Source organism: Schistocerca americana, chromosome 8, assembly GCF_021461395.2.
Source record: "Schistocerca americana isolate TAMUIC-IGC-003095 chromosome 8, iqSchAmer2.1, whole genome shotgun sequence".
Taxonomy (NCBI): Eukaryota; Metazoa; Arthropoda; class Insecta; order Orthoptera; family Acrididae; genus Schistocerca; species Schistocerca americana.
The window spans coordinates 325,650,219-325,666,903 of NC_060126.1; the positions used below are offsets into that span (position 1 = coordinate 325,650,219).

Genomic DNA, 16,685 nt, shown 5'->3' on the forward strand with positions numbered 1-16,685 from the left:
CAGTTGTTTCAGATGTTCAGGAAGCGCTTCTAAATGGTCAGAAATTCAATTTTGTGGTAATGTGGTTTCTTAGTCGACTCTCTAGTGTCTCACGGTAATTTGTGGTTAGTATGACTTGATACGTGACTAGCTAGCTTTTTGTTATGGTTTTGTTGTTTTCTGCGAGTAAAATCTGAAGCATAATCTTAAGATCATTGGCCCATAAAGAATTGCCGTTAATCAATGTGTGATGACAGAACTGTTCATCAATATTCTCATTTTCTATGTCCGGTCTCACTAGCCTTTCCAATGTCTGTGTTGTCGTGGTTTCGGCTGTCTGGACTCTTAAAACTTGTAAAGCTGAAGTAGGTCCATCATTGACGGAAGGAATACTTAGACTTGCAAACTCATTCCTATCCGAATTCGATGACATTTCCATATTGATCGGAACGTGTCTGCGAGGGAAGGATCTACCCCTAGAATTGCCGAGTTTCTCTCAATTTCTAAAATTGGATGCAGTAATTAGTCAGAAATTGCGGTGTTATTTTCTGTTCAATTGGACATAGCTGTTGGCTAATGAATACTGGTACGAGAACTATTGTTTGTCGTCTTACGCGGCATCGCAATAAGTAATAACATTCACAAGAAAAAGAAAGTCAAAATTAAGAAAGTTGGCCTGTATGGAAAAGAAAACACAAACGATTAATTTATATGTCCAGCCGAAAACATAACCACGAACGAAGTCTTACAGAGAGCAGTGTACATCTCTGACTATGAAATTCACAAAGGATTCCCCTAAACCTGAACCGAAAGGAGCCGTCACCAACTGAAAATTTCCTTCAAAAATAGTTTTCGTTTGTTTGAGATTTGCAATTCGTTCTGGTTAGTGTAACTTCACTGCCGTTCAGCTTTGTGTGGCTGTGCATTTCTAACTGCGAGAGAAACCAAAATACTTCTGCTTACGAGAATACAACATACTGGCTCTGTTTTGTAACTTTTCTATGAAATGTTCACACTGATTAAATCCTGAACTTTACTATGAATATCTTTAATAAACAAAGGGTTCCTGTGTGTTAATGATCTGCCTAATAATGCTGTTCATGAAATGGTCCTTGGGCATTGATAATTGTCGTAACAAATTGACCCTGAAATGAAAATATCTTACCTGTTAATGTAATTGCTTGGAAACTCGGTGCTTGCTGCTCGCTGGTGTCAGCTGCAAATTTCTAAGTACAATTGCTGAGAACTTACTGCAATGCTCCACACAACAAGAAACTATTTTATACACATCACTGAGTGAGGCATTCCTTTATAACTTGGATCAAGGATGTGGACAAAGCTCTTAAATGAAATATTCCGCTAGTAAATTGTTTTTAATCTGTCTCATGTATTATTACTTGTATGAAATTCATGTTGCAACACTCACTGACACTGACAAATGTCAAAATTGATACCAAACCCTTGCTCTCAAAAATGTTAGACAAATCATTAATAAACAGTAAAAATTACTCAATCATCAATGAAACAAGTGAATTTCCCTGATATGGATGTCTCACTCAATAATGATTCCCACTACTCACGAGTGCAGTGTAAATAAATGAAAATATTACCTTCATTCCCCTTCATGCTCTTTTCTAATCTAATTACATCTCATTTCACACTAAATCACTAATCAAATTTTGCTCCTCCGTTTCACACTATTCAAACACAAATGATTTTACTTAAACACAGATACACTTAACTTTCCATCCACACACATCAAAAAAAGTTTTTTATCACCCTGGTTCCCAGAACTCCTGAAGATAGACCTTGACTGTGTATATTGTACCACAGACACAGTCCCATTGACTGTTCAGAGATGTCACTAAACCCGCCCAAAAATGTAAACAACCACACATGAACAGCCACTATTAGATGGAGAGGGTCCGACAGCCCATCAGTTCCAGTCATTCCACAAGGAAGGAGGTACACGGCTCGTGATGCCTGTAGTTCAACCATGCCTAGATGATCAATACCGCGGTTTGATCGTGTCTGCATTGTTACTTTGTGCCAGGAAGAGCTCTCAACAAGGGAAGTGTCCAGGTGTCTCGGAGTGAACCAAAGCAATGGTCTCCGGAGATGGAGGAGACGTGAACTGTAGATGACATGCCTCGCTCAGGCCGCCCAAGGGCTACTACTGCAGTGGATGATCACTACCTACGGATTATGGCTCGGAGGAACCCTGACAGCAAAGCTACCATGTTGTATAATGCTTTTCGTACAGCCACAGGACGTCGTGTTATGACTCATCTGTGCGCAATAGGCTACATGATGCGCAAGTTCACTACTGATGGAGAGGTCCATCTTTGCAACCAAGACACGGTGCATCGCGGTACAAATGGGCCCAACAACATGCTGAATGGACCGCTCAGGATTGGCATCATCTTCACCAATGAGTGTCGTATATGCCTTCAACCAGACAATCGTCGGAGACGTGTATGGTGGCTACCCGGCCAGGCTAAACACCATAGACACGCTATCCAGCGAGTGCAGCAAGGATGGAGTCTCCGTGCTGTCTTTGGATGACATTATGTGGGGCGTACGTAAGCCGCTGGTGGTCATGCAAGGCGCCGTAACGGCTGTACGAAAAGTGAATGCCATCCTCCGACAGATAGTGCAACCATAAAGGTAGCATATTGGCGTGACAATCCTTTTCTTGGACTACAATTCGCGCCCCCGTCGTGCACATCTTGTGAATAATTTCGTTGAGGATAATGACATTGCCCGACTAGAGTGACCAGTATGTTCTCCAGAGGTGGACCCAATCGAACATGCCTGGGATGGATTGAAAAGGGCTGTTTATGGACGATGTGACCCACCAACCACTATTAGGAATCTACGCCGAATCGCCGTTGGGGAGTGGGACAATCTGGACCAACTGTGCCTTGTTGATCTTGTGGATAGCATGCCACGACGAATACACGCATGCATAAATGCAAGAATACGTGCTGCTGGGTAATAGAGGTAAAGGTGTGTACAGCAATCAGGACCACCACCTCTGAAGGTCTCGCTGTATGGTGGTACATCTTGCAATGTGTGGTTTCCATGAGCAACAAACGGGACGGAAATGATGTTTATGTTGATCTCTAATCAAATTTTCAGTACAGTTTCCGGAACTCTCTGTCCCGAGGTGATGCAAAACATTTTTGATGTGTGTACATTGACACAAGTTCTCTGCTCAGTGTCTGTCTCACTACTATTCAAACAACCGAGCACCCGTGCTCCTTGCTGCCAAGCAGCAATGACAAAACAAACACATCTTCCAACGACAGAGCTAGTCTGACCAAACACTGCGTTCGAATAATAAGCGATTCAAAATTATCGCTTAGTGTTTGATACATCAGAAGTATGTACAAATTCCAGAAATGCGAGTAACAAACTCCCAATTGACCTGTTTTGCCACGGCCATTTGCAACCAGTGGTGTCAAGCGAGAGCTCTTTGGAGGGCAGTGTGAAGGTCTGTTGTGTTTCTGATGAAATGTGGTTCTGCTTAGGTGCCAATAATGGCAGCGTGTTGGTTAGAAGGGGACCTGTTGAGGGCCAGCAACCAAACTGTCTGCATGCTAGACACACTAGACATACAACTGGCGTTATGGTCTGGAGTGTAATTTGGTTATCCTGCGCACCCTAACTGGAAGTCTGTATGTCAGTCTAGTGATTCGATCTGTTGTGCTGCGATTCATGAACAGCATTCCAGAGCGTGTTTTACATCAAGACAATGCTCGCCCACATATCGCTCCTCTAATCCAACATGCCCTGGAGAGTGTCGACATGTTGCATTGGCCTGCTCGATCACCAGATCTGTCTCCAGTCAAGCACATATGGGACATCATCAGACGATAACGTCAGTTTCATCCACAAACAACATCAACCATCGACCGAGTAAGTGCGACAGTCATGATGGTTCAAATGGTTCAAATGGCTCTGAGCACTATGGGACTTAACTGCTGAGGTCATTAGTCCCCTTGAACTTAGAACCAGTTAAACCTAACTAACCTAAGGACATCACAAACATCCATGCCCGAGGCAGGATTCGAACCTGCGACCGTAGCGGTCTTGCGGTTCCAGACAGCAGCGCCTTTAGCCGCACGGCCACTTCGGCCGGCCGACAGTCATGATACTCAATTCCTAAAACTGAAATCTTGCATTTGTATAGCCCAATGCTTCCACATATGCATGCTTGCATTCAATCAAGGTTATTAATGTACCAGCATTTCGGAATTTCAGTGGTTGCATTAACCTGTCATCTTGCAATGTTATTTACTTATATTTGTTACTCCATTACCAAGACAAAGTATTCCCAAAATTTCATTGCTCTAAATTAATGATTTTTGGTGTTGTGATTCTCTCTCTCTCTCTCTATGTGTATGTGTGTGTGTGTGTGTGTGTGTGTGTGTGTGTGTGTGTGTGTCTGTGTGTGTGTGTGTGTGTGTGTGTGTGTGTGTGTGTGTGCCAGGGCGGGGGGGGGGGGGGTTGAGTGTGTGTAGATACGGGTATGTGGATGGCTGTGTCTTTATGACACCTTCTCAACTGAAACTGCCAAGTTTTTTTTTTAATTTCAGCAATTTTGTACTGAGTGGTACAGTATCTACTACCCTCGCAAACTGTTAACTTCTATTTCATTTCCTCATTCCATTCTGGGAGATAAATATTTTTGGCAGGAAGTACAAAACATAACTGGTCCTTGATACCCTAGATACTGGCGCGCATTAGAGTTAATGGTTGAGCTGATTCCACAAATGGTCGATTGGGCACAGATCTGGGAGCCTTTCTGCCCATAGCACAGATAGTTGATAGGGATATGGGCTGTTGTGGACGATCATTGTCTTGCTGAAAAAATGGCGCTACAATATTGTCACGTGGGAAGTAGCATACTAAGGAGTAGGATGTCTGTGACGTACTACTGTGCCTTTAGAGTTCTGTTCGTCACAGTCTGTGATTAGAATCGTATCCATTGTCTCCACATTTGATGAGGCCAGAAGTAGCATTGTCGTGCCTCTCCAAATCACTAGAATAATGAGTCTCTCCTCATGAAGCTGTCATACTTCTCAATGATGGTCACCTGAGCAGTTCATGGACGAGCAGAATATGCCATTCACCAGGATCTACCCATACCACTTATGGCACTACTCCAAACGGAGCTGTTTCTATTGTGATATTAATGGTAGTTGCTGAATTTACAGTAATTAATTAGTCCAATTTGTAGTTGCACCACCGTTTAAGATAGGTAAGTTCGACTCAGTGCAATATTTCTGAGAGCACAATTTCCAGCCAGTTGCAATCCTGTTGACAGTAAGTTACACTGACCAGTGGCTGCGAAGTAGAATGGAGTACACAGAGCCATCGAACTGCTGAAAAGAGTAAACGCAACAGTTTGCACGGCGCAAGTTACAGGCAGAAGGGGCCCACTTGCCCAACCTAGGTGTTATGTGTACGTGACTCGGAGCAGTGCGTTAGCAAAACAGAGGCACACAGCTGAGTATATATTGGTGTCGGTTTTTTAATGAGGGGAATTCAACTGTGGCAGCTCTCCTGGACGGTGGAGCGTGTCACACCACCGGCTACACGCAGCAGCAGGTGGGGTGCAAGCATTCCAGTTACGGTGGGTCGCTGGTTCGACCCTCTGAGGCTGACACTGGGTCTGTAGCCAGAGAGCGGCGGGCAGTCTTGTTGGTTCCCAGCACACGCCGGTGGCAACCCAAAGTGAGTGCTGGAGATTTGGCTATCAGATCACAGGCATTTCTTGTCGCTGTGTTCTTAAAAACGACGGCGAAGAAGCTTGCAGCGGGCTACCCTGAGGTTCCCAGGGAGTGGCGCTGAGGCTACGGGGTCAAAGGCCACTGAGTCGGCTGTCAGCGCATCCTGACGTCGTCAAAACTACGCGGCTGTACACGGTTGGCACGCCGCAGTATGTTGCATGGGTCGATGAGGTAGCACTTCTGCACCAAGCTGTTTTGCAGACAGCAAAGTGGCGTCCTCAACATTGCAGGACCTTGTGACGTAGACAGACAGGAACGTGGCACTGTAGCTGGGAACAATGAAACACTTGCAGATCATGGCCGGGTTTTAATATGGCGCATCCTGACAGTTTCAACCCATGTCCTACATTCCTCCACCGTACGAGAACATCTACATTTGGCAGTGACAACTACATTTGGTGTCAGAATAGCGGGCGTCGTCTGGACAGTACGACGTTCGAGCCAGCTGCCTGCTGTACAGTCACAAAATGTGGTGAGTGTTGACCCTTTTTTTTTTTTTTTTTTTGAGTGTTGGACGTTTTCTTTCTTTGCATTGTCAGAGTAAGTGTTAGTGCGTTTGGGGCAGTAAGATTTATCTTTCTTTCATGGCATTTAATTACTTTTGTATTGGGTTGAGAATGATGTTTTATTTATCTCATCCTAAACGTAAGATGAGATACTGAGCTGCAGGAAGTCAGTTTACTTCTTCAGTTAAATGTTTTGTTTCTGTGGGATTTTATAGGTTGAAATAGGACTAACTGGTAACGAAAGCAACACAACGGCGGAATCAAGAGCGCAAGGTGTGTCGGAACCAGAAACGGTATGGATTTTGTTGGAAATGGTAGAACAATTAACAGAAGACAATACGCAGTTGAGAAGTGAATTAACATCTAGAAGTGAGCGGGAAACCGTATCTGATCAGTCGTTGTTGCCTACTGTGACGCAGCAAGAGATTGATCCAGCTGCTGTGAGTTTGAACGTTCCACTTTCTGACAAGGCATCTGAGGATGTGCGTTCGTTTGTGGTGGACTTGGAAACTTCAGCTGTGATGAATGGTTGGTCTGATGAACAGTTGTTGCATGTAGCCAAAATCAGATTAACGAGTGAAACGAAGACATATGTAAGGTGTTCTCAGGCCTTAAGGAAGGCAGGGCAGTTGAAGGAGCGGCTTTTACAGAGGTACAAGAAACAGAATAGCGCTCAGTACTTTAGGAAGAAGTTGAGTACAATGACGGAGAGACGGGGGGAGACGGAAGAGAAGTTGGCGGACAGAACATGAGAAATTAATGAGTATACTTACGAGTTGGGTCAGAGCGATGAAGCAAATAGTGTTCTGTTGAAGGAGGCGAAGAAAAGGGCACATGATGTATTTTTGAGGGATTACCGATGCATATGGCGCATGAAGGGGCCCCAAAAGATTTTTATTCGGCCATTCAGCAGACAATCCAATGTGAAGAAATAGATGTGGCATCGGGGGTACATGATAGACAAACAGTGTTTACAGCAGGTATAAAATGCTATGAGTGTGGTCGTATGGGACAAGTGCAGAGGCAATGTACCCAGTCACTGAGGAATAGAGGAAGGGTTGGAAATCAGCAGAGTGGAGGATGGAGTAGTGGAATTAGAGGTAGACAATCATTAAACGACAGAGGGGCCTGAAACCCACCTAAGGGAGCTCCCGTTTAATTTCAATGCTACAAATACGTATGCAGAGGTGGAATATTCAGTGGTAGGAACTAAAAAGTTTAAGGTTTTGTTGTACACAGGGGCACAAGTGTTAGGGGGTACTAAGAGTTTAATGGGACGAAAGAAGTTAGACCTACCACGTTATAGGTTGTGTGGAGTAGGGGATAGGGAGGTCACACCTTTGGGGTCAGTGACAGTTGACTTTCGCATGGGGAAAGTCCGATTTGACGCATGCTTGGAGATAGTACCATTTGTAATCGACGGCTACTAAACGATCCTAGGAGTAGATTTCTTGAATCAACATCATGTCAAAATTGACCTTGGACAACGAACTGTGCAATGGTGGAATGTTATTTCAGCTATGGGAAACTGTTGTCAATACAGAGCTGTTGCGAGGGGCTTTCAAAGGAACGAACAAACAAATTCAACCGTGTACATTAGTATTAAGGCTTAATTCGCATGAGTGTGTGTCTAGTGGCACCAGAAAGTCACTTTGCGTAATTGTAGAGTCAAATCTACCTGTGGGTACGGTATGTGTTATTGACCATTGGATGATAATGAAGTTTTGGATCCATTAGGTTGATTTTTGAAAGGTAGTACAAGAGGGAAACGACGGGCGAGTAGTCCCTGTGAACGTAGATAATTTTAGCGCTGTAGACACGAATTGGAGAAAAGGAGTTTTAGTAGCAAATTTGGGTGTGCCCGATGACGAAGACTGGTGTTTCAGAGGTAGGCGCAGTGATGAACCACTAACTGCCGATAGAACTGCATTGCGTAACGAAGTAAAGGATTTGACAGGAGGAGAAAAACAACATATGGAAGAATTGTTGTGGGAAATGAATTATTTGGGTTTTTTTCTTTTTTTTCCGAAAGGGCCGTTTCCAGCTACTCCAGTATTTCAACATACGATACCAACAGGGAACTAAGCACCTGTTTACCGTAAACCATGCAGAATACCGAGGTATTTGCAGCCGATTGTGGAGGATTTCATTGATCAGCACCTTGCCGACGGTATTATAGAGCACAGTAATAATTGATGGGGAGCGGGCATTATCGATGTGGCTAAAAATCTATGGATTTAACTAAGACATACAGTTTCTCTTGTGACTACTGATACCTAAATAATAAGACAGTAACGGAAGCATACCCCATTCCAAACACATCAGAGACGTTGGATCACTTAAGACACTGCCAGTACTTTTCTACGATGGATTTGACAAATGGTTATCATCAGTTAGAGGTGGCTCCTGAGGATCGTCCAAAAACTGATTTCTCTTCTCCTGGAGGCCATTACCAGTACATCAGAATGCCATTCGGCTTGAAAAACGTTCCGGCAACGTTTCAGAGGTTGCTAGACGGTGTGTTAAAGGTCTGAAACCACGGCATTGTCTTGTCTACTTCGAGGACATTATAATGTTTTCAAGTAGTATGGAGCAGCATAGACAGCGATTAAGGAAAGTCTTTATGAGGTTAAGAGTAGCTAGTTTCACGTTGAGACTGGAGAAGTGTCATTTTGCGTTGGAAGAAGTGAAATATTTGGGTCACATCGCCAGTAAGGACGAAATGGAAAAGGTAACGAGATTGCTACAGGCTGTAAGGGATTTTCGGGAACCGAAAACACTTAAGGAAGTGCAACCATTCGTCAGAATTTGCAATTTCTATCGAAAGTTCGTGAAGGGTTTTGCAGATTTATCACAGCCATTGACGCCATTGTTACGGAAGGGTGAGAAATTTCAGTAGACAGAAGACTGTCAGAAAGCGTTTGACAAATTGAAGGAAGTGTTAACATGAAGTCCGGTTCTTGTGTTTCCAGATTTTGAAAAGTAGTTTATTCTAGCTTGCGATCGATCGAATCAAGCGTTACTGTGTGTCTTCATTCAGGAAATTGGTGGGAAAGAACATCCCGTAGTCTATGCGTCTAGGCAGTTGATGCCGCAGGGTGGACTTACTCAACAACAGAGAGGGAGATGCTAAGTGTAGTCTATGGAATCAGATGTCTTAAATGTTATTTATATGGGAGAGGATTTCTGGTAGTGACAGATCATGCTGCGTTAAAGTGGTTGTTGGGGTTGAAGGATCCGTCCACTAGACTCACGAGGTGAGCAGTGAGGCTTACTGAATTCGACTACGAGGTGGTGCACAAGCCTGGGAAGAAGCAAGGTAATGCGGATGCACTGAGCACAAAGGTGGCAAGAAAAGATGTCATAAGTTATGACGTAGCTGTATGGAAAGAATTACAGGACGCTGACAACGATTGTAAATTGTAGCGGGCACAGCCACAATTTAATATGTACGACGGTCTTCTGTGCAGGTAAATGTCGTTAGGACCAAGCTGAGAGATGAGGTTTTAAAAGAAGCACATGATCCCGTGTTATCTGCTCATGGTGGGAGTAGAGCGACAAATAGGAGAGCGGCGGAGAGGTATTGGTGGAGTGGTTGGAAAGTAGATGTGGATCAGTATGTCTAGAATTGTATATCATGTGCGAAGAGAGCAGATTTGTGTCAGAAACGGATACAGATACAACGATTGCCGGAAGCGACATGTCCACTTTCTGTGTTGGGAATTGATGTCTTAGGGCCTTTTAGTCTAACACCATCGGGGAACAGATTCGTTCTGACAATAATAGACCATTTTTCGAGATATGTGAAGACTGTGGCTATGCCTAAACAACAGGCAGCAATGGTCGCACAAGCCTTAATAAACAACTGCATTTTAATGTTTGGTGTACCAGAGACAATAATTACTAAAGGACCAACTTCATATCGGATTTAATGAAGAAACAGTGTAAACTGTTGAATGTATAAGCGCGTTGCATACACAGGCGAACGGAAGGACAGAATAGGTACACAGAACAATCGGGAAGATGCTGCATTTTTATGTGGATTCTCATCACCACCAGTGGGGCGAGTATTTGAAGCAAATTGTACAGTGCAAAAATCCGTACCAATACAGGTCTGTCTCCGTATGAGGTAGCATATGGGCGAAAAATGCCGGCACAGTTTTATTTAGTGAAGCTGCAGAAAGGAAGGACCGTTGAATCTGTACATCAATTTGCGAGGACAATTCAGGATGTTTGGACACGGGTACAAAAGGCGAATACAAAGGCTTTGAAAGGCTGGAAGACGCAGTGAAATGGAAAGGAAGTTTACCGCAGTACACAGTAGGCCAATGGGTAATGCTATCCAGCCCCTATATGCCAAAAGGGAAAACGAAGAAGTACGTCACGAGGTGTCAAGGGCCGTACCATGTTGTTGAAACAATATCCCCCGTCAATGTTAAGCTTCATCTGGCAACTATAACAACGATAGTACACATTGGGCGGTTGCGGCCATTTAAGGGTTGTCCAGGTGTGATTCCAGGCATGTCACAAGAAAGGAAAGAGGAAGAAAGAGAGAGTGGAGAGAGGCGTTAAACGCAGGGAAAACCAGGAAGATAGAGCACAGCATGATGCTTTGCGATCCAGAAAGTAATACAGTATTTATAGTTTTTTGTTTTCTTGTTATGTATCATTGCGTTTGTGTGGATTAATTAGGCATTGTATTCTCATATTTTGTATGTGTTTTCGAGTATTGTGAGACAGCTGGGAACAGTAGTGTTTTTTAAGAAGGAGGTTGGGTGATGGTGATCACTGCCCTCAGGTTACTGAAAAGAGGAGCGTTGAGCAAGCTGGTAGAAGTAAAAAACTGAGGAGGTGTTGCTGATCTCGGCAGTTAACAGCAGGTACACAGAGATGAGAAGGGAGGAATTGCGGAGCTCATACAGGGAAGGGTGATCAACACCAGTCTGGACATATGCACGATGCAGTTATTTTTAGCCAGGAGGAAAGAAATGGACGGTCCAAGGGACATCGTGCAGCCCAAAATTGTGCTTGCAACGGGTCGGGATGCACAGGATCTTCTCCACCTACGAAAATTTAGTAGTATTATCTAATTGTTTTGAGCAGGGTGTATTTGCAGAAGCGAAATGTATAGAGCTCGAGGGGAGCGGAATTTTAATCAATGGAACTGCGTGTAACATAATAGGACCAACCTTCCATCTGCCAACGTCAATTTCAGAAGTCACACAATTGAATGTTAGACACCCACACCTGTACCGGCCAGAAACAACTTTTGAGTTTTGCCAAGGTAGAATCTGACCTTGTTAAATCAAACTCTGGACTCAGGTCTGTTGAGACCCATAAACCAGTTCATTTCACAGCAAGAGGGCCGCACATCAGCCAAGCAGCGTGTGCAGCATGTCGCTCAATATAGGTAAAGGCAATGCCAAGTAACGATCGGTTTGAACCACGTCTGTGCCAAGTGTCTTCACAGCCTTAACTTTGTTGTGTGTTTCCAGAATGAGATTTTCACTCTGCAGCGGAGTGTGCGCTGATATGAAACTTCCTGGCAGATTAAAACTGTGTGCCCGACAGAGACTCGAACTCGGGGCCTTTGCCTTTCGCGGGCAAGTGCTCTACCAACTGAGCTACCGAAGCACGACTCACGCCCGGTACCCACAGCTTTACTTCTGCCAGTACCTCGTCTCCTACCTTCCAAACTTTACAGAAGCTCTCCTGCGAACCATGCAGAACTAGCACACCTGAAAGAAAGGATATTGCGGAGACATGGCTTAGCCACAGCCTGGGGGATGTTTCCAGAATGAGATTTTCACTCTGCAGCGGAGTGTGCGCTGATATGAAACTTCCTGGCAGATTAAAACTGTGTGCCCGACCGAGACTCGAACTCGGGACCTTTGCCTTTCGCGGGCAAGTGCTCTACCAACTGAGCTACCGAAGCACGACTCACGCCCGGTACCCACAGCTTTACTTCTGCCAGTACCTCGTCTCCTACCTTCCAAACTTTACAGAAACTCTCCTGCGAACCATGCAGAACTAGCACTCCTGAAAGAAAGGATATTGCGGAGACATGACTTAGCCACAGCCTGGGGGATGTTTCCAGAATGAGATTTTCACTCTGCAGTGGAGTGTGCGCTCATATGAAACTTCCTGGCAGATTAAAACTGTGTGCCCGACCGAGACTCGAACTCGGGACCTTTGCCTTTCGCGGGCAAGTGCTCTACCAACTGAGCTACCGAAGCACGACTCACGCCCGATACCCACAGCTTTACTTCTGCCAGTACCTCGTCTCCTACCTTCCAAACTTTACAGAAGCTCTCCTGCGAACCATGCAGAACTAGCACTCCTGAAAGAAAGGATATTGCGAAGACATGGCATAGCCACAGCCTGGGGGATGTTTCCAGAATGAGATTTTCACTCTGCAGCGGAGTGTGAGCTGATATGAAACTTCCTGGCAGATCAAAACTGTGTGCCCGACCGAGACTCGAACTCGGGACCTTTGCCTTTCGCGGGCAAGTGCTCTACCAACTGAGCTACCGAAGCACGACTCACGCCCGGTACCCACAGCTTTACTTCTGCCAGTACCTCGTCTCCTACCTTCCAAACTTTACAGAAGCTCTCCTGCGAACCATGCAGAACTAGCACTCCTGAAAGAAAGGATATTGCGGAGACATGGCTTAGCCACAGCCTGGGGGATGTTTCCAGAATGAGATTTTCACTCTGCAGCGGAGTGTGCGCTGATATGAAACTTCCTGGCAGATTAAAACTGTGTGCCCGACAGAGACTCGAACTCGGGACCTTTGCCTTTCGCGGGCAAGTGCTCTACCAACTGAGCTACCGAAGCACGACTCACGCCCGGTACCCACAGCTTTACTTCTGCCAGTACCTCGTCTCCTACCTTCCAAACTTTACAGAAGCTCTCCTGCGAACCATGCAGAACTAGCACTCCTGAAAGAAAGGATATTGCGGAGACATGGCTTAGCCACAGCCTGGGGGATGTTTCCAGAATGAGATTTTCACTCTGCAGCGGAGTGTGCGCTGATATGAAACTTCCTGGCAGATTAAAACTGTGTGCCCGACCGAGACTCGAACTCGGGACCTTTGCCTTTCGCGGGCAAGTGCTCTACCAACTGAGCTACCGAAGCACGACTCACGCCCGGTACCCACAGCTTTACTTCTGCCAGTACCTCGTCTCCTACCTTCCAAACTTTACAGAAGCTCTCCTGCGAACCATGCAGAACTAGCACTCCTGAAAGAAAGGATATTGCGGAGACATGGCTTAGCCACAGCCTGGGGGATGTTTCCAGAATGAGATTTTCACTCTGCAGTGGAGTGTGCGCTGATATGAAACTTCCTGGCAGATTAAAACTGTGTGCCCGACCGAGACTCGAACTCGGGACCTTTGCCTTTCGCGGGCAAGTGCTCTACCAACTGAGCTACCGAAGCACGACTCACGCCCGGTACCCACAGCTTTACTTCTGCCAGTACCTCGTCTCCTACCTTCCAAACTTTACAGAAGCTCTCCTGCGAACCATGCAGAACTAGCACTCCTGAAAGAAAGGATATTGCGGAGACATGGCTTAGCCACAGCCTGGGGGATGTTTCCAGAATGAGATTTTCACTCTGCAGCGGAGTGTGAGCTGATATGAAACTTCCTGGCAGATCAAAACTGTGTGCCCGACCGAGACTCGAACTCGGGACCTTTGCCTTTTGCGGGCAAGTGCTCTACCAACTGAGCTACCGAAGCACGACTCACGCCCGGTACCCACAGCTTTACTTCTGCCAGTACCTCGTCTCCTACCTTCCAAACTTTACAGAAGCTCTCCTGCGAACCATGCAGAACTAGCACTCCTGAAAGAAAGGATATTGCGGAGACATGGCTTAGCCACAGCCTGGGGGATGTTTCCAGAATGATATTTTCACTCTGCAGCGGAGTGTGCGCTGATATGAAACTTCCTGGCAGATTAAAACTGTGTGCCCGATCGAGACTCGAACTCGGGACCTTTGCCTTTCGCGGGCAAGTGCTCTACCAACTGAGCTACCGAAGCACGACTCACGCCCGGTACCCACAGCTTTACTTCTGCCAGTACCTCGTCTCCTACCTTCCAAACTTTACAGAAGCTCTCCTGCGAACCATGCAGAACTAGCACTCCTGAAAGAAAGGATATTGCGGAGACATGGCTTAGCCACAGCCTGGGGGATGTTTCCAGAATGAGATTTTCACTCTGCAGCGGAGTGTGCGCTGATATGAAACTTCCTGGCAGATTAAAACTGTGTGCCCGACCGAGACTCGAACTCGGGACCTTTGCCTTTCGCGGGCAAGTGCTCTACCAACTGAGCTACCGAAGCACGACTCACGCCCGGTACCCACAGCTTTACTTCTGCCAGTACCTCGTCTCCTACCTTCCAAACTTTACAGAAGCTCTCCTGCGAACCATGCAGAACTAGCACTCCTGAAAGAAAGGATATTGCGGAGACATGGCTTAGCCACAGCCTGGGGGATGTTTCCAGAATGAGATTTTCACTCTGCAGCGGAGTGTGCGCTGATATGAAACTTCCTGGCAGATTAAAACTGTGTGCCCGACCGAGACTCGAACTCGGGACCTTTGCCTTTCGCGGGCAAGTGCTCTACCAACTGAGCTACCGAAGCACGACTCACGCCCGGTACCCACAGCTTTACTTCTGCCAGTACCTCGTCTCCTACCTTCCAAACTTTACAGAAGCTCTCCTGCGAACCATGCAGAACTAGCACTCCTGAAAGAAAGGATATTGCGGAGACATGGCTTAGCCACAGCCTGGGGGATGTTTCCAGAATGAGATTTTCACTCTGCAGTGGAGTGTGCGCTGATATGAAACTTCCTGGCAGATTAAAACTGTGTGCCCGACCGAGACTCGAACTCGGGACCTTTGCCTTTCGCGGGCAAGTGCTCTACCAACTGAGCTACCGAAGCACGACTCACGCCCGGTACCCACAGCTTTACTTCTGCCAGTACCTCGTCTCCTACCTTCCAAACTTTACAGAAGCTCTCCTGCGAACCATGCAGAACTAGCACTCCTGAAAGAAAGGATATTGCGGAGACATGGCTTAGCCACAGCCTGGGGGATGTTTCCAGAATGAGATTTTCACTCTGCAGCGGAGTGTGAGCTGATATGAAACTTCCTGGCAGATCAAAACTGTGTGCCCGACCGAGACTCGAACTCGGGACCTTTGCCTTTTGCGGGCAAGTGCTCTACCAACTGAGCTACCGAAGCACGACTCACGCCCGGTACCCACAGCTTTACTTCTGCCAGTACCTCGTCTCCTACCTTCCAAACTTTACAGAAGCTCTCCTGCGAACCATGCAGAACTAGCACTCCTGAAAGAAAGGATATTGCGGAGACATGGCTTAGCCACAGCCTGGGGGATGTTTCCAGAATGATATTTTCACTCTGCAGCGGAGTGTGCGCTGATATGAAACTTCCTGGCAGATTAAAACTGTGTGCCCGATCGAGACTCGAACTCGGGACCTTTGCCTTTCGCGGGCAAGTGCTCTACCAACTGAGCTACCGAAGCACGACTCACGCCCGGTACCCACAGCTTTACTTCTGCCAGTACCTCGTCTCCTACCTTCCAAACTTTACAGAAGCTCTCCTGCGAACCATGCAGAACTAGCACTCCTGAAAGAAAGGATATTGCGGAGACATGGCTTAGCCACAGCCTGGGGGATGTTTCCAGAATGAGATTTTCACTCTGCAGCGGAGTGTGCGCTGATATGAAACTTCCTGGCAGATTAAAACTGTGTGCCCGACCGAGACTCGAACTCGGGACCTTTGCCTTTCGCGGGCAAGTGCTCTACCAACTGAGCTACCGAAGCACGACTCACGCCCGGTACCCACAGCTTTACTTCTGCCAGTACCTCGTCTCCTACCTTCCAAACTTTACAGAAGCTCTCCTGCGAACCATGCAGAACTAGCACTCCTGAAAGAAAGGATATTGCGGAGACATGGCTTAGCCACAGCCTGGGGGATGTTTCCAGAATGAGATTTTCACTCTGCAGCGGAGTGTGCGCTGATATGAAACTTCCTGGCAGATTAAAACTGTGTGCCCGACCGAGACTCGAACTCGGGACCTTTGCCTTTCGCGGGCAAGTGCTCTACCAACTGAGCTACCGAAGCACGACTCACGCCCGGTACCCACAGCTTTACTTCTGCCAGTACCTCGTCTCCTACCTTCCAAACTTTACAGAAGCTCTCCTGCGAACCATGCAGAACTAGCACTCCTGAAAGAAAGGATATTGCGGAGACATGGCTTAGCCACAGCCTGGGGGATGTTTCCAGAATGAGATTTTCACTCTGCAGTGGAGTGTGCGCTGATATGAAACTTCCTGGCAGATTAAAACTGTGTGCCCGACCGAGACTCGAACTCGGG

At 46.4% G+C, this 16,685-nt stretch overlaps 2 non-coding genes across 2 annotated transcripts; both read right to left on the reverse strand.

The window, feature by feature from the left end:
- Positions 1 to 13,950: 13,950 nt before the first annotated feature.
- On the reverse strand, positions 13,951 to 14,025 carry Trnal-caa. Its single transcript has one exon. It is a non-coding gene; the product is annotated as a tRNA-Leu (tRNA).
- Positions 14,026 to 15,455: 1,430 nt separating this feature from the next.
- Positions 15,456 to 15,530, reverse strand: Trnal-caa. The gene has a single exon. It is a non-coding gene; the product is annotated as a tRNA-Leu (tRNA).
- Positions 15,531 to 16,685: the final 1,155 nt, after the last annotated feature.